General features: G+C 41.8%; 1 protein-coding gene across 1 annotated transcript in view; it reads left to right on the top strand.

Moving 5' to 3' along the window:
* The window catches only part of PPP2R2C (protein phosphatase 2 regulatory subunit Bgamma), a 288,985-nt gene that overhangs the window by 17,488 nt on the left and 249,073 nt on the right, over positions 1-22,424 (top strand). The window lies entirely within an intron of this gene.

The raw sequence follows: 22,424 nt of genomic DNA, 5'->3' as shown, positions 1-22,424 counted from the left end.
CATGTGCACCAGGGTGTGAGGTACCGTTGCTGGGAGAACCATAAATTTTAATTTCCAGAGTTGTGTGCATTTACATCTCATATTTACTTTTTATGGATACAGTATACTGAAGGAAGACTGCTTAATCCGAGTGGCCTTTCCCCAAATCTCCTTGTAAATGGGAGAGATCCCCGCTCTGCTCTCATATTGTGCACAGCCACTAGGTTACAGATAAAATTCAGCCCCTTCCTAGAGTTTGCCTGTCATGTTCCTGTATCAGATATGAACTGGCTGCCAAACTTGCTTATACACATCAGATGTGTTCATCATAAGATCCTTTAATGATCTGCCAACTATGGATGTTGTAAGTTTAAATAAGGTATTTTAACACAGTGCCTCCTAGTGGCCGAATGGTATAATACAGTATACATTCCACTACATCTCCCCCTTTAAGTTTTACATTCCTACCATTTACAATATTTTCACTATCACACAGTTTTTGAAGTTCATTATGTATCAGTCTATTAAGTGTCTCTGAATCATGCTGGCTTTCTAATTACATGACCCGAGTGTATAACAACTTGGTCATCTGGTGGTCTGTTAGTTCCAATGACTAGCTGTGGTTGGTATGGAATCCTTAGTCACCACCTTGTTCTTCATCTACCATCTGTTTGTTTTTTCTGAAGAACAAACTGCAGATGTTGATGGTTTCTGCTGAACTCTCCACTGTTAGTCTCGATCTATGATCTGGGTACTGAATTCCTTTTCTTTATGACAGCTGGAGTTGTCCATTTTTCTCCATCCATTTTGACATGAGCACAGTCACCAGGTTCTAGAGCTGGCAGTTCTCTGTGTGACATCTGCTGTAAGAGTGTTTTTGTAAGGTCTTAAAGCCTTTCTATATGATTTTACTACTCTCCTCAGGTCTGGCCACTTTAGAGATACAACTATTGTTCCAACTTTGGAAAAGAATCTGAGTTGTTTTCCCATCAGGAGTTGTGCTGGACTACATTTTTGTCTTTGCTGGTGCCCAACCAACACACTGGCTGGTTGGCCCATTCGTAGCATTTAGTTAATCCTTGATGTCCTTCATGGATGAGGTTTAGGATTTCTTCTCTCATTTCATTTGGAATTATGATGCAGTTGCCTTTAATCGTGGGTCCATTTGACTCAGTTAATTGTTTGTGCACTGCAACATCATGTCACACAAATTTGTTTTGAGGTAGGCAGAAAATGCATTTTTCCTCATTTAGCTCCAGACTAACTGATAAGGCTTAGGACTTTGAGGGTTTTGTTGTGTTCTTCCATCAAAGATCCATATATCAGAATATCATCCATGAAAACTACACCTCCATTTGTGTTTAACAATTCTGCCATCTTTCTTTGGATAATTTTAGGTGCATTGGAAATCCCAAAAGGTAATTTACAAAAGCAAAATCTCCCAAAGCATGTGATAAATGTAGTCATGTTAGCACCTCCTTTTGGCAAAAGGAATTTGCCAGAATCCACTCAAGGCATCCAGCTTGGAGAATATGTAGCTCCTTTCACTTTGGGGAGGAAGTCATGCAGTGTTGGGAGGATATATGTTTCTCTCACAACTGCCTCATTCAGTCTTTTAAGATCCACACAGATTTGTATTTTTCCATTTTTCTTTATAACTGGTACTACTGGGGCACACCATGCTGTTGGCTCAGAGCTTTTTTTGATTATGCCATTCCACTCCATTCACTTTAATTCAGTGTCTACTTTATGAAATAATGGGATAGGAATCCTGTGAGGTGCATGGACACTATATATGATTCAGTATTGTCTCTTAAGGTTACTTGTCCTGGATCTCCTTTCAAAAGTCCAGTATCCCCAAATATTCCATTGACTTCTTCCACCTTTTCTCACTCGGCCCATCATGGCTGACACACTGCAGCTGAAAAGGCTGTTGATCTGTGGTCCTTGGATCACTTACAGTCTGAATGCATAGGTTTTGTCTTTGTAAGTTGTTTCTGTGATGAACTGGCCCAGGCAGTTCAGAATACCTCCAGGGTTTGTCAGAGCTATGTCAGATGACTTCAGCTTTGGGAGGGCTTAAAGGTGATCGTAAGCAGTGCCGGCCCTAGGGGTGAGTAGTGTGGGGGACTGCCCAGGCACTGTGGTCAGGGGGGCGCGATCTGAGTGCCACAAGCTGGTGGGCTGGGGCTGCCGGAATGGAAGTGAATGCGGGAAGTGCTTAATTTGTAATGGGGCTCAAGCTGGAGAGCAGTGGCTGCTTGCCAGGCACCCAGCTCTGAAGGCAGTGCCCCTGCCATCAGCAGCACCGAAGTAAGGGTTGCATGGAATGGTGTATTGCCACCCTTACTTCTGGCGCTGCTTTCAGAGGTGGGTGGCCATAGAGTGGTGGCTGCTGGTCAGGAGCCCAGAGGTGCTGGGGTTATGAACTGCCAAGCCACTGCGTGCAGGCGAGCCCGGAGCTGGAGCCCCTGGGCAGGGAGTGGGGGATGCCACCTGGAGCTGCTAGCCTGGCGGGGAAGTGAAGGCAGCAGGGCTTGCCCCTAAGGAGCCAGCGGGCTAGTCCTTGAGTACCCCCCTTCCTGCAGGCATGGGAGGTAGCTGCCCACCCACTCTCCTTCTGCTCGGTGGTCAGGAGTATATGTGCGGAGGAGCCCATGGGCTCAGAAACTCTTCCCTGTGCTGCTCAGCCAGGCTCCAACGCCAGGAGCTGGTCCTTGAGCCCTGCACCCCAGGCTGCTGTTCTCGGACTCAAAGGGTACCAAAATACAAGTTTGCCCAGGGTGCCATTTTCCCTAAGGCCGGACCTGATTGTAAGTCCCCTCTAAAATGACTCTGACATCAGCTCCTGAGTCATGTTGAAAGCCAATAGTCTTACCATGAATATTCAGTTTCACTCTCCAGGCAGGCTCTGTATTATTGAAAGTGATAGATCCCGGAAACAATGCCTCTGGATTGTCTGTCTGTAATATGAATCAATTCCCTGACTGCTTTGGAGTGGCAAACAGCTGCCAAAGTCCATATTTCATGCATTTATTACACTGTTTGCTTCTGGCTGGATGTGTATCCTATCTTGGGATATGACTTTTTTTTCCATACCCTTATGCATGTAGGCTGGAATTTGTCCTTCTCTCTCTCGCTGCTTTTTTTTTTTTTTGGCCTCGGGTTCAATGTAATGACTTTTAGCGCTCATGCTGCATCTGTTAACAACTGCTCAGGTAGTGTCTTGTCTTTCAAGCTTGGCAACTTGCTGCTGGTGTTGCTGTCTCATCAGCTCAGACTGCCTTGTTTTTTGAATAGCTCCTCAGGTGCAGCAGCTGTGACAGGGTTTTATCTGTGAACCCAATAAGCAGTGTGCATCTGATGTTTTCATAGTTTGCATTTCCTAAATGGCCGTTTACAGCCAATGTACACAGAGCGAATTTAAAATATTCAATATTGCCCCTGGTTCTTGAATTCTCTGGTGAAAATATTATAAATCACATTTCTCTGAGTATGTATCAAACGTATCCAGAACCCTTTCATAGTAATCTTTATGACGGTCTTCAGTCAAGTCAAAAGATTTGAAGATATACTCTGGCTGATTTCCCCATAGCATATATTAAAGAAGCTATCTGTATATCTCCAGGTTTTGTGGAGTTTGTTTGCAATTTGAAATCTTGCAAAATATTGTTTCCATTTGTTCTGAAGGTTTGTCAATGCTGAAGTTTTCTGGGGCACTGAAGAGTAGCATGTTGATGAGATCTTGTAACTTTTGTTTTGTTCCTTCAGTCCACAAGCTTTGTTGCAGTTTTCCTTCTGTTTCTGTTCTTAGTTTACTCCTGACACCATGTCACGCTTCTGTTCCAGATATGGACTGACTATAGAGCTTGCTTATACACACGAGCTGTGTTCATCGTAAGATTCTTGAATGCTCTGCAAGGTATGGCTGTTATGAACTTTTAAATAATGTATGACACATAATGCCACCAATGGCTGAACAGTATAATACAGTTTAGCATTCCAGTACATTGTCTTTTTTTCTTAACTGATCTAACACAGCCCTAAAGCAGGTCTGTACTCGAAAACCATAAACCTTAGCCTGTCTCTCTCTCTCTCTTGGGTTTCTCCTGACTCTTTCTCTAGAAATCTTCTGGCTCAGAGACTCACTTTTTTTCTGCTCCTCAGTTGGAGCCAATGAGACCCATTTGGTCTGGCCATCTGGGTAAAGGAGCTAAACAGCTCTGCAGCTCCACATAGGATCTTAAACTCTGATAGACAGCCATGCTAATGCCTTAGGAACCCAAAAGTAACACTAAACATATAGGGTATGTTGCTGCTCTGTGCCTATTAGAAGGTTGATTAACAGATGACCAAGTTTACCAGTCCCTTTAATGGTTGGTGAAGGCAGGTTTTGCTGTCAATGCAGTAGGTGAAGAGGTGGAACTTGCTATGTTAGCCGTGTAAGTATTTCATATACGCCATTTGGCACAGAAAAAAAAATTTTTTTCACTGGTTTTCCAGAACTCAGCCAGGTGGAATATACCTTTATAGTGGGATTTACTTTAAGCCTTCCAATCCAGAGGCTTTAAATTGGTCTATTACAGACCCTTCAGGAAAAATAAAGATTTATGCATTCCAGCCTGCTCACATAGTTCTTATGATATCTGTAGCTTGTATTGGGGTGAATAGTCATGATTCACTATTGGATTGGGGCATATACTTCAGAGTTTATTTTAAAAAAATGTCTCAGTACAACAATATCCCACCAATAATTTTTTTTTTTTTAAATGAGCAGTCAGCATTGTAAAAGTAAAGGTGAGTGGTGAAGGTTTTCCTATCTGATGGCTTTGGTGGCCTGCATGAAATGAGTTTGATCTTAGACTAGTTTCTAGCGGACTGTTTTCACACCACTAAACCACTCCCACCACAGTTGGCTTTGTTGTTAGTAGTCTTAGCAGAGTCCAAAGACGACTGACTATGGAAATGCCTTCCACTTGGATCCTTAAGTGCTCACCTTCCCAGACAGGGTTGAGGTACACTGGCAGGCTGTTGTAGGAAACTTCTCCTGCCTGTGCTGTACTATTTCTGGCTGATAGGGAATTTTTTTCCTGCAACCACTGCAAAATTGAGCCATCTCTGAAAAAGCAGATTACTTTAATGTTCAAGGCTTTCATATAAAGCACTAAGTTCACATAAGTATTTAATTACAAATTATAGGTTAGAAGGGACCGCAAGGGTCATCTAGTCTAACCCCCTGCCAAGATGCAGGATTTGTTGTCTATACCATCCAAGAATGATGGCTATCCAGCCTCCTTTTGAAAACCTCCAAGGAAGAAGCTTCCACAACTTCTCAAGATAGTCCATTACATTGTCCTACTATTCTTACAATTAGGAAGTTTTTCCTGAGATTTAAGCTAAATCTGCTATGCTGTAGTTTTTGAACCCATTGCCTCTTGTACAGCCCTTTGTGGCAAAAGAGAACAACTTTTCTCCATCTTTCTTTTTTATGACAGCCTTTCAAGTATCTGAAGACCTCTATGATATCCCCCTTAATCTCCTCTTTTCCAAACTAAACATACTCAGTTCCTTTAGTGTTTGCTCATGTGGCATGCATTTCATCCCTTTGATCATATTTGTCACTCACCTCTTTATCCTTTCCAGTTTCTCTACATCCTTTTTGTACACTTATGGCCAAAATTGGACACATGACTCCAGCTGAGGCCTAACCAGTGCCGAGTAGAGCGGTACTCTCTCCTCCTGTGACTTGCATGCTATGCCTCTGTTAAAGCAATCTAAAATTGCTTTTGCTTTTTCTTGCAATAGCATCGCATTGCTGACTCATGTTGAGTCTGTGATCCATCCCAGCTCTCAGATCCTTCTTAGTAGTGCTACTGCAAAGCCAGTTTCCTCCCATTCTGCATTTGTGCATTTGGTTTTTCTTCCCTAAGTGTAGCACCTGACATTTTTGTCTTTGTTGAATTCCATTTTGTTGTCTATAGCCCAGTTCTTCAATTTCTCAAGATCCACCTGAATGTTAGCTCCATCCTCTAAAGTATTGGCACCGCCCCACCCCAGGTTTGTGTCATCTGCCAGCTTGATCAGTGTGCTTTCTACATCTACATCCAGGTCGTTAATAAAGATGTTGAACAATGTTGGACCCAGAACAGATCCCTGTGGAACCCCACTTGAGATCTCCTTCCAATCTGACGACATTCCATTAAGTTACTCTTTTTGTTTGTGGCTGTTTAACCAGTTACGTATCCACTTAATGGTAGTTGTGTCAAGCCCACATTTCTCCAGCTTACTTATCAGAATGTCATGTGGGACTGTCAAAAGCCTTGCTGATGTCTGGGTATTTTATAGAATCGTGGGATTGGAAGGGATCTTGAGAGGTTGTCCAGTCCTCTGCACTCATGGCAGGACTAAGTGTTATTTAGACCAGTGGCTCTCAACCTTTCTAGACTACTGTACTCCTTTCAGGAGTCTGATTTTTCTTGTGCACCCCCAAGTTTCACCTCACTTAAAAACTACTTGCTTATAAAATCAGACCTAAAAATACAAAAGTGTCAGAGAACACTGGTACTGCCATACAATTTCCATAACCAGATGTGGCCCTCAGGCAAAAAAGTTTGTCCACCTCTGCTCTAGTAGCTTCCCAGGTATCAAAGTTAGGCTGATTGGTATATAGTTTCCTGCCTCCTCCTTTCCCCCCTTTTAAAAGATGGGCACTATTACCTCTCCTGTCATCATGAGTTTGTAAATAATATTGCCAGTAGCTCTGAGATTTCTTCAGCTAATTCCTTTGGTACCCCTGGTGAATAGCATCAGGCCCCACTGATCTGAATTAATTCAAATTGGTCAGAAGATCTCTAATGTGTTCTTTACTTATCACAATCTGAATCCCTTCCTCTGTATTGTCTATGGTAACTTTGCTAGTTAGCCGATCACATGTTTTCTGGGAGAAGACTGAAGCAAAGTAGCGAAGCTCTGCCTTACTATCCTCTTCCATTACCAGCTCACCTTCTCCATTGAGCAACGGATTCACACCGTCCTTGATCTTTGACCTTTGTGGATGACTTAGTGCACTTATAGAATGGTATAGCCAAATCACGCCCTCTGGTTTTAGGTACAGGGGAGAAGAAATGCATGTTATGTGCTGGCCAGAATTATCTGCAGCCTTTGCCCCACTTCCACCAAACGCATAGGAGTTTGTCTGCCTCAACAGGGCAACAGCTTCTCTGTGCACTGGCAGAAATTCCTGATACTAAGAGTATTGGTGCAATAAAATCTACTGCCAGTGTGGGGATGGGTGGGTGGAGAGTAGGCTTGGATAGGACTTCCATAGGTGCTGCCAGTGGAGAGGGAAAGCCAGTGGGATAGCAGGGATACATACTTTCTCCAAGCAAATACCCTGCTTTTGTGCAGATGGCCTAAGAGGTGCAGATTTCCTGGTGGAATTTAGGACATCCATGGAGTTGGATGGTTAGATCACCTAAACCTTTCTCTGGACATGAAAATACAACTTAATGAGGTGAAAACTGAATCGTATACTTCATTTCACCCCCTTCCTGGGTTGTTATGAATGAGGCAGGATTTGGCCTATACAGTAATTGTGTTCATCAATCATCATCAATGCATATAATTGTGTGCAGGATATTCTGGGATTTGTTTCATTTCTGTTTATTTGAATAACTTTTAGTTCTGTCAATTGTAGCTAATTAGAAAATCTAGATGAAAACTTTTTTGTATCGGTGTTTCAGTTTTAGCTTCCAGAAATTAGAAGATTTTATTTCTTCCTGAGTTAGAGCTACATTAGTGAGGTTTGATTCTAGAATGAGTCAACTTAATAGCTTTGCAGCTCCCTACAGCGTCCTAAAGTCTATCATCCCAATCAGTTTCCAAAACAGATGCTGAGTTTGAATTTTGCTTGTTGACCTTGATACAAGTATTGCAGTATTTAATATAGAATTGCCTATTGTTAAGCTTGCCTGATGCTGTAAGACCTTGTTTTCAGTTGTATGCATCTTTGCCAAACATTAACCCTTCAGGCTGAAATTTTACATGCCAAGTGTTTGCCTCAGGTTGACTTCGGGGCCGGAGAAGGGGAAATTCCAGGCATTTATGAGAATGAGGCCAGGGGAAAATACCTTGTTTTGCTCATGTTAAAAAAAAACTTCTAGTGACCTTTCCTTTGAGAAGAGCACACCCCATGCTTTGGAGCAGGAACTTTAAATTTAGCAGGGTGATGACCTTTGTGTCAAGGGTGTGCCTTTTGCCATCCCCATGAAAATCTATCCAGCTTTGGCCATGTGATGATAAGCCTTTGTGAAAATGCAGATTGCACATGCTCAGTAGAGACGTGCTAGAGCTCTGCAGCTAGATTCCCCGAAGATTTCACCAGCACTAAGCATGGTCCAGCTCAAGGCTGAGCAGGAATTTCCCTGCAGTTGCAGCTGTGGGCTTCCTTGGACCTTGTTCTGGCACCAGAACTGAAAGTAGGAAGACTTGTTTGTTTCACCTGTGCTCTCAGTCTTGTAGCAGGTTATCGTTAAAGCAGTGGTCCCCAAACTTTTTACCGCATGCCCCCCCCCATCCCGCCAGGACCATGGACAAGAATAAGGGGTCAGAGACTGAGGCCACAGCTGTGGGAGGAGCCAGCAGCCAGGGCCCTCGGTGAGAGGCCAGGAGCGGAGCTGGGTGGCGCTGTGGGGGCTGACCAGGACCCCAGCCGCACCCCTCCTAAACTGCACAGTTTGGGGACCTCAGTTAGAGGTTATAAACTTATAGCAACAGTACATAAAAATAAGGCATTAATTAAAAAAAATCGTGGCTTGGGTCCATTTCTGGTTGAACGAGTCAAGGAGTTGAAATGAGATAAACACCTTGGAAATTTAATCTCTTTTGATTTTACTATAAAATAGAATCCTGCTAGTTAGCGGATGCCCTACCTCTCAAATCTCTCCTGAGGAACAGGAAGATTTTTATTTTCAGCAAATATAGGACTGGGGTCTCGGATTCTTGGGACTTCATTATTTTTACAGAATACATTCTAGTACATTTACTAATACTTAATGAAGTGGTATAAATAATTTAAACTAAACTTGTTAAATATGCCTTGCCTTTTCAGTGTTTGTTCACTTGCTTGCAAATTTACAGAACTGTCATTTTCCATAGATTTCCTACTCATTAGTGAGAGTATAGCAAGGCTCTACTGTAATCAGTTGTAATCAGCTTATGATAATGAACACTTTGAAAAAATGGTAATACACACAGTTATTTTGGTAAAAGGTAAAGTTCTTTCAAAATTACTTTCTAGTATATGGGGCCCAATCCTTTGTCCAGTGAAGGCTATAGTAAAACTTCCACAGACATCCGTGGGAGCAGCATCAGGCTTTTCGTGTCAGTACTTGCTGACAAGACAATAGCTGTTTTTCTATAGGAAGTAATTGTAAAGTAAGGCTCCAAATGGTCAAACTGCCACTGTTTCCCTATTTGATATGGAATTATGGGAAATAAAACACAGCTGCATCTCTTTCTGGATGTCCTGAAATGCCTGTTAAATCAGAGCTTTTCAAAGCACCCAGAGGAGATGTTTATAGCTGGGGTATAGGACAAGTCATAAAATGAGAGGTTATTTGTTGCATTTTTTTGGTCAAGTCTGTCAGATCATATTTTCTGACCTGTCACTGGGTAGTCAGCATTGCTTGGAGTCACAAAGGTCAACATTTGAGCATTGTAGAATGATTGTTTGATACTAGAGGTGCCTTAGGTCACATTTTGATGTTTTACATTTCTATGCGAGAATCTTGACTTGCTGCAGCAGAGCTAAAGTGTAGCCTGCAGGATAAATGCCGCACAGAGAGTTCAGTTGGGTACAAGGGTCACCCTCATCTTTAATATGTCAGAGTGGTTTGAAAGAAGTTGCAGGGAGGTCCCAGCATGATGATCCATCTTCATGCAAATGGCCAGGTGATGGGAGATATCGTTTCCTTTATGGCTCCCGGAAAATTACCATTGTGTCCATTATCTAGCCAAAGTTTGGGTGCTACTAGATGAGAAAGCATGTAATGTCAGAAGGATTTATTTGAACTGTGTATGCATATTACTTAACAATTTTAGATATGGGCATATTTTTACCTAATATGCTTAAGACAGTAACAGATGTGCATGAGTTAAACCAATCCTTATTCTTGCATTATAAATATACACTGACTATTAAAATGTTGCATGTACAGCATCTTGACTGTCTCCTTCAATCACTTAAGAACTTTTCTTCATAGCTTAACTTTGCCTTCCTTGGCGGCTTGTCCTTTTACTTTCATCTTCTGAGACTCAGGTTATTTCCTTTCTTCATTTATGTTAAAATGTGGGTAACTAGAGTGTGTTCATCTCTTTTTTTAACTACATTAGTCTGCATGTTCAGTTTTTCCTCATATGTCTTAGTTTCCTCACTTTGTATCATTCTCCTTTGTGTTATCTAGTTTCTCTATACCATAGAACCTCAGAATTAAGAGCATCAGAGTTACAAACTGACCGGTCAACCACACATCTCATTTGGAACCGGAAGTACGCAATCAGGCAGCAGCACACACACACACAAATACAGTACAGTACTGTGTTAAACATAAACTACTAAAAAAATAAAGGAGAAGTTTTAAAAATGTTTTTGACATGGTAGGGAAACGGTTTTGCTTGTTTCATTTAAATTAAGATGGTTAAAAGCAGCATTTTTCTTTTGCATAGTAAAGTTTCAAAGCTGTATTAAGTCAATGTTCAGTTGTAAACTTTTGAAAGAACAACCATAATGTTTTTGTTCAGAATTACAAACAGCCTTCATTCCCTAGGTGTTCGTAACTCTGAGGTTCTACTGTATCTTTCCTAAGCGGTGAGGATAAGAACTGCATACAGTTACTTTAGGTGAGGTTACATGAGGGAGATGCTGAGGAGATAATACCATAATGACTCGATGTAGCCCTAGGCAGATTTGGTTTATCTCTCTGATGCACACTTTGGGTGTTATGCCTAGTTTCCACCAGTCAGCTATTGCGCTCTTTATAGGTGAACTGTTTACTGCTCCTAGATCTAGTAGTACTATATGGCCATCTATCCCTTGAGAAACTGCAGAATTGCTTAAAATTAGTCAGCTCTAATATGGCTCATGTAATAACTTCTTTGTACTGTTTAGACAGAGGTACAAAACAAAGGCCTAGTTCTGAACAACTCCAAACTTTGGATTTTGATGAAAATGTTCTGACTAACCCATTTCTGTATAGTGAGTTAAAACAAAATCCTAAATCTGAATGCCCTCAGTCTTTGTTACATAGCCCTTTATCCTTTGGATACATCTGAGTATCTCCCACTGACTTTCAATAGAAATTGTAGTTGCATATTCAAGGATGTAATTTGGCCCTTTCACTTTAACTTTTTTGAACTTTAGTATTCATAAAAATCAGACAGTAGGGCGCATTAAAATCATGTGTAATGCACAGAGACCACTGTACAAAACTGTCTAGCTCTATCAAGGCCTCTTAGTCTCAGCCCATGCAATCCCAGGTTTGTATCTCTTTAGCAGTCAGTGACAACTGTGCCAGATTGTCTGGGCTTTGTGCATGTAGGCCTCCGGAGGTGAGAAAACGTTGCTGAGTGCCCCCCCCCCCCAAACGCCATTGGCGGCGCTTTAATGTCTCTGCCCCTTTTGCCTCCCCTGTCAGCGGCCCTGCCAGTATGGACCTTACCAGCAGGGCCGCCAACGGGGGGAAGGGGCAGTGACGTCAAAGGGTTGCCCTTAAAGTACTGCCGTGGCAGCACTTTAACATTGCTGCCCTCTCCCCAGTCCGTCGGTGGCCCTGCCGGTATGGACCCTACCAGCAGGGGAGGCAAAAGGGGCAACACTTTAATGTGGGCTGGGCATGGGCTGGTGCTGGTTCTTACCGGTACGCCGTACTGGCCTATACTGGCTCCCTTTCACCCCTGACTCCATCCCCCCTCCCTCTGTCGCTCGCTCTCCCCCACCCTTGCTCACTCGCTCAGTTTCACCAGGCTGGGGCAGGGGGTTCAGAGTGCAGAAGGGGGCTCAGGCCTGGGGCAGGGGGTTAGGGTGTGGGAGGAGGTGCAGGCTCTGGGCTGGGGGTGCAGGCTCTGGGGCGGAGTTTGGGGTGTAGGAGGTGGCTCTGGGCTGAGGCAAGGGGTTGGGGCGTGGGAGGGGTTTGGGGTGTGGGCTCTGGGAGGCGCTTACCTTAGGTGGCTCCCAGGAAGCTGCCGGCATATCCCTCTGTCTCCTAGGTGGAGGTGCGGCCAGGCAGCTCTGCGCACTGCCCCCACAGGCAGGTGCCGCCCCCGCAGCTCCCATTGGCCATGGTTCTGTGGCCACCCATATGGCTAAGAGGCAGAGGGAGATGTCGGCAGCTTTCTGGGAGTTGCACGGAGCCAGGCAGGCACCGTGCCTGTCCTGCTGTGGGCGACCAACTGGACTTTTAACGGCTTGGTCAGCTGTGCTGACTGGAGTCCCCAGGGTCCCTTTTCAACCGGATGCCTGGCAACCCTATCTAGATACCAATGATAGGCTGGATGCTTTGAAGAATGTGGCAGTGATATCTTGAATATACTTTATCTCATCTAATGTTACTGTTTTACGAAGTCCTAGCCACACATTAAATTGCAGTTGTCGGGGAATCTTCCTTCCTCCAACTCCAAAGAAATTACTGAATACAAGTAGGGATTTAAACAGGCATACTTTTAAAAATTGTATGAATGATTTTGAGAATGTAAGGGCCTATGTTCTTGGTCTTCATAAGAAGCACCAAATAGCCTTATTTGGCACAGAGGCCTGGTAAGGTCTTGGAATGGAGAGTTTTAAGCGAACAGCAATCTTTGGAACAAATGTATTTTGTTTTTATTTGCACCAGACTTGTATGTTAACTTGGGTGGGATTATTACTGACAGCAGCAGCAGTGTCTTTACTTTAGTAGTTAATCTTTCTGCTTTTTCAAGCAGTCTCTGCTTGGATGGTTCTCTCTCAGAAATAAGGAGTATTCATTTGGTTAAATAAAAACAAAACAAAAAAAATCTAATACAACCATTTCATTTTGACCATTCTTTTTGAAAGCAAAAAATATGAACATATAGCAGATAATCATTATTCTGTGTTCAAAATATTCAATTTTGAATTTTAGAAAACCACAAAACAATTGCATAAATGATGGACATACAAGTCAACATAAGAATGGCCATACTGGATCAGACCAAGGGTCTTTCTAGCCCCGTTTCCTGTCTTCTGACAGTGGCTGGTGCCAGTGACAGATGCTTCCGTGAGAATGAACAGAACAGAGCAAATATCCTTCCCCTGTCATCCAGTCCCTGTTTTTGGCAGTCAGAGGTTTAGGGACACCCAGAGCTTGGGCTTTGGCAGTCAGAGGTTTAGGGACACCCAGAGCCAGAGATGGTGTCTCTGATCATCTTGGCTAATAGCCATTGATGGACCTATCCTCCATGAACTTATCTAATTCTTTTTTTGCACCCAGTTATATTTTTGCTCTTCTTAACATCTCCTGGCAATGAGTTCCCGAGGTTGACTGTGTGTTGTGTGAAGAAGTACTTCCTTTTGTTTGTTTAAACTTGCTGCCTATTAATTTAATTGTCCTTGTCTCATGTGAAGGGGAAAATAATACTTCCCCATTCACTTTCTCCACACCATTCATGATTTTATAAGCTTTTATCATATTTCCCCCTTAGTTGTCCCTTTTGTAAGGTGAACATTCCCAGTCTTTTTAAGCTCTCATCGTATGGATGCTGTTCCGTACCTATAATTTTTTGTTTGCCCTTTTCTGTACTTTTTCCAATTCTAACTTTTTTTTATATAGGGTGACTAGAACTCACACAGTATTCAAGGTACGGGTGTAGCATGGATTTATATAGTGGCATTATGATATTTTCTGTCTTATTATCTATTCCTTTCCTAATGGTTCCTAATTTGTAACTTTTTTCACTGCTGCTGCACATTGAACAGATGTTTCCCAAGAACTATCCGCAATGACTTCAAAATCTCCTTTAGTGGTAACAGCTAATTTAGTTGTAACTTAGTGGTAACAGCTAATCGTATTGCATATACAGTTGAGGTGGTTTTCCAATGTGCATTACTTAGCATTTATCAACTTTGAATTTCATCTGCCATTTTGTTGCCCAGTCACCCAGTTTTGTGAGATCCCTTTGTAACTCTCTGCAGTGAGCTCTGGATTTAACTATCTTAAGCAATTTAATATCATCCACAGACTTTGCCACCTCACAGTTCACACCTTTTTCTAGGTCATTTATAAATTTTCAATCTTCATGCTCATTCAGTCTTTGGCCTTTCTGCTGTTACTGCTACGAGGGGAACTGGCTGTTGTGATGTTTGCGGGATCTGAAAATCAGTTAAACAAATAATTGGGTTGAGACTACAAATTCGTTTCACTTAGGTTACCAAACAGCTTTCGCTTACTATTGATTTGGGATGAAGTCAGACTACAATCTCCCGGAGAATGTCCTCATTTCACATTACCAATTTCCCGAGCTATCCAATCCCAGATTCTCTGTATTTAAGTTAAATTTTGTACTTGCTTTAATTCTATGTGTTTTTAATTTTTTTTCTTTATTTCAAAATAAAGCTTACTGTAACTCAACAGGTTTTCAATGAGCAGTACTTGAGTCCTTGGTTTTAGCAGCTTGAAGCTGATCATTTTGCAAGATTACATTTCAAATGTTTGAATGTGCTAGATGTTATCAGAAACTGATTAGGATTTTGCTTTGCAATGTCTGACAAATAATAAATGTTAATTTTTCTGCTGGAAGAAGAGGTTTGTCATTGGTTATTTTTAATTTGTAAGTATTAAAATGCAATTACCCAAAATGCACTCATGTTTTTCTGCTGGATCAGAATAATGATTCTTATTAAGGCTAGGCTGACATGCCTGAAAAGATCAATTGCCCAATAATTTTGCTCTATGATTTGGGTATATAGAAATAGCACAACCAATTAAGATGCTGAGAGTACTTACTAGAGTGAAATCTATTTCAGGGACATAAATTCCCCTTCTCTTCATGTATAATTAATTTTGTACTCCTTGAGATATCTATATTTTCCTTTTACTTGTTTTCAAGCAACAGATCTTTGATATGTGTCTATTATAGGTCATCTGTTGTATTATAAGCATTGCCCCAAGATCCCTAATGCTGATGTAAATGACATTTAAAATATTTTCATGAGTTTACAAAACACAGTAGAACCTCAGAGTTATGAACACCTCTGGAATGGAAGTTGTTCATAACTCTGAAATGTTTGTAACTCTGAACAAAATGTTACGGTTGTTCTTTCAAAAGTTGATAACTGAACAGTGACAATACAGCTTTGAAATTGCTTTCCCCTTATTCTTTTAGTAGTTTACATTTAACACAGTACTGTACTGTATTTGTGTGTGGTGTGTGCTTTTTTGTTTTGTTTTGTTTTTTTTGGGCGGGGGGGGAGGTCTTCACTGTTGCCTGATTGCATACTTCCAGTTCCAAATGAAGTATGTGGTTGACTGGTCAGTTCGTAACTCTGGTGTTCGTAAGTTTGAGGTGCTATAGTATAGTCAATTCACATATCATTCAGAGGTAAACATTTGAAATGCAACACTGAACTGGTTAGGCAAGAGAAGTAACTGAGAAAATAAACTGGGATGGGGATGAGTTCAAGAGTGGGGGAATCAGTTTAACTTTTAGGGGAAAATATCCTAGTTGGGTTTTTGTGCAGGAAGTGACCATTTGGCAGCTAGAGTGCTGAGAGGGGAGAACAGGATACATGATTGTTTTACAGCTCTGAGGCCTCATCCTACTCCCATTAGATAAGGTATTTTCCATTAACTTCAACTGGAGTTGGCTCAGTCCTCTTATGTGTGCTTGTATCTCTTCCTGTAACTAGGGAATCTGGGACCTACTTTCTAGGTATAGCCTTTCCTTTGTGAGCTCCTGTTGAACAAATCCTTGCAATTATTAGCTAGCTTTATGCCCCTGCTATCCAGGCATCAAGAAAACTAAACATTAAGAATATGGTGTTAACTTCTTGCTTGCCAGACTCTGTTGGCACAGAGTCTAAATTTTCTATCATGAATATGTATTACTAAATGTATTTCAAAATCACACCTCCTCTTTGAAAAGCACAAGAGTTTTAGAAATCCTAAGATAGGAGTGTTTAATGTTAGAATGTAATCATTTGCATTCTCAGCTATTTCAACTTTATTTTGGTGCAAATAATAGGGCTGTCATGTACCTTTCTTTCTAATTAGTGTACCTCATAGAGGAAGGTGAACATTTGGAGGAGGAAGTTGCGAGTGCCACCAAAAGCCTGCAAGATGAAGTGATTCCAGCTGATCCTGGAATTTTTGAATTTAGCTGTACACCAGTACTAATTTACCAACTGTACGTGAGATGCAGACCTGGAGAAATCCATGGAACAAATGCATATTTGTGATCTTCATCCACTGCTAGTAGTTGATAGTTGGTCTAATCTATGCCTATTCTGTTCTACACAGGTTATCATTGTAGTAGCTGAGCACCTTCCATTAGTGCATTAAGCGATGTGACAATTATTTGTCATGTATTTGTTCTATCATCTCCTCTCCATGAGGAGAAGTGCAGGGCAGTGTTTTGTTTAGGATTTTTTTTACAAATATATGTTTATATTAGAAAATGCATGGTAAAGGAAATGAGGCTTGCACTTAGAACAGAAGGTGGTGATTTTTGTGGTGGTCCTTAGCTCCTACAGGAGTTTATTCCACAGACTTGAGCCAGCCCCCAAGACAGGTTTTGCATAAGTCTTTGCTGGATCAGGGCTATAGATTATGTGCTGCTCATAAAGCTCCATTTTTAAGGTAATGTGACTACAGAGAGTTGCTCTGGGCTGACACCTGACATCTAAGCTTTTAGTCTGGTAACAAAAGTTAAATCTCTTGAGTAAGTTGGGTGACAATTTCTTAAAATTAAAAAATAATTTGAGTATTGTAGTTCTAGACATATAAAAACTAGTTTACTGTTCTCTGATTTTTGAGATTGTCAAAAATTTTCAAATATAGATGTGTGAAGTCAACCACTAAAATAAGTGGTCTGATATCAGCTGCAAGTGTTCTAACTGCACTTATGTATGAAAATGTTGAACTTTGTTTTCCTTCATCTAAAAAGGTTATTTGTTTTTTAAAAACAGAATGTTGTACTGTTCTAATCCATGTGCACTGTGTGCAAAACAAGAATTTTTGCTGCAGATGAAGAGTAACTTTTCAATGTGTACTTAACTGACATTGTACTTGGTACTGGTAGTCATAATACAGCTATGTCGTAGAAGAGGCCAGTTGATGAACAGATGTTGCAACACCATACAAACGCTGAAAAGAGACCATCCCTAAGGACAGGAGTGGACAAACTACAGCCCCTGGGCTGCGTCCGGCCACTCAGACCTTTTAAATCTGGCCCTCAAGCTCCATGCCCTGCTGCAGCGCTCCGGTCAGAGAGTGGGGTGGGGGCTTGCCCCGCTGTGGCGCTCCTGCATGTTCAGGACCCGCCTGATGGGCGTGAGGGCATGTTACTCAAGTTGTGCAACCCAGACGCGCTTCACGTGCCATCAGAGCCTGGAACGTGCAAGCCCATGTGCCTGCTACTTGTTGGCTTAGGTGACTCTGATGTTTTAGTAGCGTTAATTTTCCATTGTTAATTTCGTGAGCATTCATGGCCCGCCATACAATTTCCCTACCCAGATGTGGCCTAGAGGCCAAAAAGTTTGCCCACCCTTGCCTTAGGATTTATAATCTAAGAGTACATCTACTCTGCACCCTCCTCATGGTGGTGTGAGGAATACATACACTATATGGCCCCCTAGCCCAGCTGTAAATAGCAGGGTAGATGGTGATGCACTGGTTAGATGAGTAAAGGCGTGGCTATGTACCCTACTTGGCTCTATATACGCCCAAGCAATGCCTCCCTTATCTACACTGCTATTTTTAGCAGTGTAGTGTCCCGCTGCAGAACCTTCCCGCAATGCAGGGAGCTGCCAGAGCCTTTCCCCACCACTGGCAAAGACTCTCTGGCAGGGAGGAAAGGCTATAGGTGCTCCCTGCTGTGGAGCCCCCTGCCGCAGGGAGCTGCTGGAGCTGTTCGCCCCTGCCTCCCTCTTAGAGCCAGAGCCTTTCGCTGATGTGTAGCTACATCCCTTAGTGTGGATGCAGCCTGCTTTTCATTGCAGCAGGTAACTACCTATTCCCTTTTTGCTGCCACCAGTGGTGTACAGTGTAAATGGTTAGTGAGGATATGTCTTCACAGCACAGTCAGCCCAAGTTGTAGTACAAATGTTATCCCTAACTCCCCTCCACCCACACACATAAATATCTAGCTCGAATTAAATGGTGCTTTAAGCTCGGGCCAGCTGGCCCATTGGGGCAATGAGTTGAAGCTCAAGTGTTGCTATTAATGCAGTAGCTATTTCCAATCACTTTGCTGATCCAGTCACTCTGTGCTGTTCATCAAATCACTCTGTGTAACTTTAGTGTTGCTCTGAAGTGTAGTTGCTCTCACTCAAGCTAGGCTAGCTCATGTACTTTAACTCAGGCTTACTGTTGCAGAGAAGACAAGTGCTCAAAGACACAAACAGATAAAGGATAGGGGATGGAAATAACATACAAGCAAATGTGTGTGCTGAAGAATTTGCACAGCTCTGTTACATTTGTTTAAATTGGGACTAGAGATAAACAGTAATTTTAATATTTATAAATAAAGGAAGTTTAGAGCTCTGTCTTCAGTTGTGCAGCGTGTTTATTTAAGATGCTCAAATATCGTGTGTTCCTTCACACCATACTAAACATATTATAATAAGAGGGGAAATGGTGTGTGTTGAGAATGCGGTTGTAGGCTTAAATATGGTCTTCTTTGGCTTATTGGTTTGTCCGTGTAACGGGGTTTGATTTGCCTCTCACGAGTGCCCCTTGGCCAAATGTGAGTGCCTGCACTTACTCACACACTCTCTCTCTCTCCCTCCCTGTTTGTGGTGGGTCTTTGCTGATTCAGCCCTCCGGCCAAGTCATACACAGTCTGTCTGTGAGATAGAAGCAACACAACCCCCTTTCAGGGTACAAGTCCAACTGGGGTCTCAGTGCCCCCTATAATGTCTCCCACAAGTTGTCCCTGTTCTGGGATAGAACAGTGCCCCAGGGCTTCCTCCCTGGTGAGAGCCTTTACCCTCTTAGGGCCATTCCAGCCACAACTCTCCAGCTGGGTTGCTGCAGTTCAGTTCCCCGCTCTGAGGTGCTTCAATGTCCAGGCCACTTCCCTGTGGCTGGTAGGGAGGGACCTCCCCTCTACTCCAACCCTCCAGATAGCAGCAATTCACAATGTCCCTTTAAATAAACTGCATTCCCTGGGCCACTTCCCCATGGCTCCCGCACATTCTTCACCCTTACCTCAGGGCCTTGTCCTCATAGAGTCCCAGTTGCCAGCCTGGAGCACCATCTACTCTCCTCCAGCTCTACCCAGGAACTGATCTCAGTGGCCCTGCAGCTCTTCTTATACTAACCTGCTGGGCCCTGATTGGTTGTTTAGAGCGGCTATGTGGGAAGCAGCTTGGAGGATCTCTCTACTGCCCTTTTCTGGGGCGGGGTGTGGCAGGGCCACAAGACCTCCTGCGGGGGGCCTCAGGGCCTACTCCACCCTGTCACAGTCAGTCATAGCATTTCTTTACCCTTTTTTACTATATGTTTGTGAGCATAAATTACTGGTTTACTGATCAAAAAGACCATGTGGTTAAGGCCAACAGGAGGTTCTTAGGGGATGATGTGACCACCCACCTATGTACCACTGCTTTAATAACATTGAAGTGATGGTATATTAGTCTGTTTGTATTTCTGAGCAGATATACTGAAAACCCCTTTCCCTTCAGTATATTGGTTTATTTCCTCAACATGTATTCATTTTTGCCACTTGTACAGCTACTATTGATTTCTGAGTGACATTTCCCATTTCTTTTTTCAATTATTGTGCCCTATTGAGTCTTAGCTACAGTAATAACTCATCTATTTTCTTTATCCATTAAATGTACTAATTACATGTACTGATTATTTCTTACACTATAAAAAAGAGAGCTGGAGCATTGATTGCTTTTTACTGTATTAAGTAATATATGGTGTTTTCTATATTAATCCTGTTGCATCTTAAATATAGATATCGTTTCCTGGGAGCCTGATTAAAGTTTATTAGAAGTTCAATACCCATTAAACCCATAGACCAAGGTGTGCGTGTGTGGTTTGTTTGTTTGTTTGCTTTGGTATTAAAGACTCTCCGCTAATTGAGGGTTTATTTTTCCTGACGCATCCTCATAATTTCTACATTTTTCTCTAATTTCATTTTATTGATTAAACAAAAGAAAGATATATTTTAATGAGAGAGAAAACCAAGGTTCTGACCCTGTGATGAATAAATTTCACAATACCAGGGAACGTCTACCTAGACCAGTGTTGTTTTTTTCCCAACCTGTGATCTGCAGACCACTGGGGGGTCAGCAAACTATGACTAAGATTTCGAAAGGGATCCACATTGACATTTAATTTTTTTTTTTAGGGATCTGCAAATGAAAAAAAGGTTGAAAGCCACTGACCTAGACCACATTTCAATACATGGCTAATTTAATTCCATTTACCTAACTATTCTGTCACTTCAAAATGCCATTCTCTAAAATGTTTAGTTTTGCTGGTGCTGTTAAAATGGTTGCTGTTTCTCACCCAGAGTTGTCTGTATTTTGATGATGAAAGGACTGATTCCTACATGGATATGATTTGTAGTTTTTTTTGAAGAGGTATGAAGCCTACAAAAGGCATTTTATAGATCAGTTGTTAATAGTATTGATTCAATGTCCTGTTCAATCAGTCACAGAAGAAACAAGTGCCTACCTGCCCCCTTTGTCTTCATTTATGTTATATCTTTATTTATTTAGATTCTGCATCCTTGTTAATAATGAATCACTGAAGTCAATGGAGTTATATGTAGAATAATGTACTATTCAACATAATGGTCAGACAATCTGACGTATAGATTGTGAATTCTTTCTAAACACCAGCCTGAAACTAATGGACAGTCACTGCAGTTCCCTTGAATGGTAGTGCTCAGGTCAGGAAAGAAAAATAACTTTTAGTTCTCATATTTATTGTTGTCTAACTTTTTGCTTCTGGTAAAATTCTCTCTGTACAGAAATCAGAAAAGGCCATAATCATGGTTACTCTTGTTTCTGTTCTACTGTAAAGATTGCTAGTGGGATGTCTAAACACCTGCTCAATACATATATTAAGTTGTCCGCAAGATGTAAGTTTTCCTCTTGTGTTGGACTTTTTTTTTTTTTTCTATAAAGGGAATAACCTCCAAGTCTTTCTTACTAGGAGACCTTTTCAGAACTCTCACATTTCCACTGTTTGTTTATTAAGCCTCCTTTGAAAAGTGGCTTATTATCTTTGAATCAAATACAGTCAACCACTCCTGATTACTCACGGTTATCTTCAATTGATGTGGCTGCTTTTAAAAAAAAAAATGCTTCATGTCAACTTTTTTCCTCTTGATAACTTGATAATGTTCACTCACTGCTAATATATTAAACTAGATTTCAAAGCTAGAAAGGCTAGATCTGAGTGTGTATGTTCTTATGAAGGGATTCAAGATGAATCCTGTTTTCTTCCTAGGTGGCAATATGAAGCCTGTGTACTTGAAGCAGTGGATTATTTTGCAGGTCCGTGTTGATTTCTGTTGGCTTGTCTTTCACAGACCTTCCAATAGTTCTGAGCACTTTGGCTGTAGTATAACTTTTAGAATTTGCTTTCCATTTTCTATTATAAGTGGCACAGAAACTCAGTAGTAGATCTCTTCTTTTGATAGGGGCAACCATTCTCCGTTTATATGGAGTTTTAGGTCGGAACGGACTATTAGATCATCTAGTGTGGTTAGTTCTCATATTGTCTTTTGGACTGCGTAGAGGTCACTGAATGCATTATGCACCTCCATGATATTCAGTGCAGAGCCAAATCTAACCGGTTATGGGGTAGAATGCCAGTGAGAGACAGGTGTCTGATGCCGTCCAGCAATCATGTTTTAAGTCTTTGGAGACATCTGTTCCATTTTACTTTCATTGGATCTAAGTCAAAGATGATTTTTGCAGGGAAGTTGATAGCATTCAGAGCCGATGACTGTATCACCTGAGAGAGTATTGGGTGATGGTTTGAGAGAGAAGGGCCTATTTACTTAGAAAAATGGATCTCTTCATTCAACTTGAATTCATAGTATTTGATGGTTTTGATTTTGAGATACAACAAATGAATGGTGTCCAACTTTGTTTCAGTCTTGACAATGAGGGGCAATGTTTCAGTCCCATAGGTCACAATACTGCCCACTGAAGCATTATATATCCTCAGCTTTGTCTTTCTCTTCGTCAG

This window comes from Lepidochelys kempii, chromosome 4 (assembly GCF_965140285.1).
Source record: "Lepidochelys kempii isolate rLepKem1 chromosome 4, rLepKem1.hap1, whole genome shotgun sequence".
NCBI lineage: Eukaryota > Metazoa > Chordata > Testudines > Cheloniidae > Lepidochelys > Lepidochelys kempii.
Note: the sequence above shows the minus strand (reverse complement) of the source record. Positions and strands in the feature narration are given on the sequence as shown.